General features: G+C 31.6%; 1 protein-coding gene across 1 annotated transcript in view; it reads left to right on the forward strand.

The window, feature by feature from the left end:
* LOC103590996 (echinoderm microtubule-associated protein-like 6) overlaps positions 1-2,632 on the forward strand; it is a gene marked incomplete at its 3' end in the record, with an annotated part of 206,778 nt that overhangs the window by 114,394 nt on the left and 89,752 nt on the right. The gene's annotated exons all lie outside the window — the stretch shown is intronic.

The following is a 2,632-nucleotide window of genomic DNA, read 5'->3' on the forward strand; positions in this document are numbered from 1 at the left end:
CTTTTAGAATGCAAAGTAATGACAATCAAGTGAAGTGATCAGCGGGCAGCTGAAAAGGAAACTTTATGTTAAGTACTAACCTGAAGACTTGCGATACTTCTAGGATTGCATGTTTTAACAGTGCTGCTTTTCTGTTGTGAATTAAGTTTTTACGTCATAACAAATATTTACATGTATTGGGTGTCAGAACTTTTTTGACATGTTGAAATATGTTCCCTTAGAAGAAAGGTGCCATGTTGTGTTCAACATAGAAATAGAGGATATATAGTACAAACCTACCTCGGCCATTGGTTTTTATAGACCTGTCTTCCTCTAGGCTATACAGCAGGAATCTGACTCTGGCTAGGCCTACATTTGCTTTTTCTATTTTGTTACACAAGTAACAATATCAACACCATCAACATCCTTGCCTCTGGCATAGCAAAAATTTCTCATGAATCCTGGGATATGGCCCAGGTTCTTCCATCTACAGGATTGTAGATAACATAAGTTAAAGTGCACAAATAAAAGAGTGCAAGGACTACCTTCTTGAATAGAGCATGCATGGATCTCTGCTAATACAAAAATACTGCATTTTTTAATGAATGGAGTAGATATCTGTATTATTCCTCCAACCAACCCCTCCTATTTCCCAGTTCTTTTGTTTGTCATTTAGCTTTTCATGATCTTGCTCATTATTCCTACTTAATGGTTAGAAAGGGACAGATGATAAAATGCTTGGAAATATATATAACAAGAAATAGGCAAGACTTATCTAAAGAATGTTACAAAACTTTACAGTGACATGTTAAAAATACTTGAACAAAGGGAGAGACCATCTTGATTCTGGACATGACGTCTAAAATTTGCAAATGTTTCATTTCTCCAAATTTATATTTGGTACAAAAATCTATTACTTTTGTTGTTGTTACCTGACAGAATTTCCCTTTAAATTATTCTAAATTAATCTGGAAGTATAAAAAAACAAGCATAAGAACTTTGGGATAAAAAAAGAATGAAGAGGAACATATACCTACTAAATATACATAATAATGAAGAGGAATATATACTTACTAATGCACATCAGAAGTTAAAATAATTTAAAAGGCATAAGGCTGGGATAAGGAAAAATGAAAAAAAAAAAAAAACCCTGAGAAATAGACCTCAATATGCACGACAAGTTAAAATGTAATAATAACATCTCTAACTAGAAGGCACCAGAGCAATTTATTTATTTGGGGAAAAAGTTGTATTATTACTTCATGCTGTATACTAAAAGCTGATATGAATTAAAGAGGTAAATGTTTTTTAAAATATAAAATAACTAGAGGAATATATAGGCAAATGTTTAACTGCTCTCAATTTGAAGAAAGCACTTTCTAAATATAGAAGCAAAGAAAGAAAGTATAATATTAATTCAACTGTATAAATATTGAAATGTTCTGTATAACTCCCCCCAACCCCCAAAAGAGGAAAACCACAAACTAACAAAGTATAAGCAACAAGCATAGTAGATACTGGGTTGTTCTTGAAATGTAAAGACCTCTAGCAAATCTGTAGAATGGACAAAGAACACAGACAATTGACAAAAATAGAAACATTTGGCCAATAGGCAAATGAAGATGCTAAATCTCATTAATAATTAAGGAATACAAATTTTAAAATAACAAAACATTTTCAACCTATCAAAATTATGATTAAAATGTACCCAGTGTTGGCAGGGATTTCAGGGCATAAGCACTCTCTAACCTTGCTGGGTATGGTCTTTCAGTCCAGAAATTTGGCAAAATGTATCAATAGGCTTACAAATATTGATCCCCTTTGATCCAGTAATTTCATATCTTGGAATTTATCCCAAAGAAATTTTTAGAAGTGTGAGCCAAGAGCTGATTTATTGCTGAGTAACTTAGAAAATAAAACCAAAGAGAAAACCTGAAACCACCTAACTATCCCCCAGATGGTTAAATAAAATATGGTATATCCATATGAGGAAATACTGTAAATCATTATAAGTTATGTTTTAGATGATTATTTAATGATATTGGGAAATATTCAAGATCTATTTTAAGTGGGGAAGTTCACAGTATACTTGTTGAGTGGTGGGAGTAAATTTGTGGCTTTTTTTTTTTAGTTTAAAAGTAAAGTATATTTCTCTGTAGGAAAATTTGGAAGGACGTCCCCAAATGTTAAACAGTTATCTCTGGTTAGCAAGTTGACAGATAATTTAAAATTTTTTTCTTTTTAATAAGTTCTGGTGTTCTAGGCTGACTAGAGCTAATAATATATTGCATATTCCTAAGTAGTTGAAAAGAGGATATTGATCATAATCACCACAAAGAAAAGATAAATGTTCAGGGGATGGATATGCTGTTCACCCTAAGTGAATCATTGTACAATATATGCATTTGTTCAAACAACACACTGTACCCTACAAATATGTACAACTAAATTTTAGTAAATTCTTTTTCTTTGTAGACTTTATTTGAAAATTATTTTATGGTCACTTCCAAAATAAAAAATGATGAAAAAATAGAAGACAAAAAAGCATACAAGTTTCACTACTCATGGTATAAGATTTCCTACCAACACTTTAAGGCTTCATAAACACTTTGTGATCCTTGTGCAAAGACCTGATATTTAACCTGAGAAAATG

The sequence above is a fragment of the Galeopterus variegatus genome, unplaced genomic scaffold (assembly GCF_000696425.1).
Source record: "Galeopterus variegatus unplaced genomic scaffold, G_variegatus-3.0.2 Scaffold909, whole genome shotgun sequence".
NCBI classification, from domain to species: domain Eukaryota; kingdom Metazoa; phylum Chordata; class Mammalia; order Dermoptera; family Cynocephalidae; genus Galeopterus; species Galeopterus variegatus.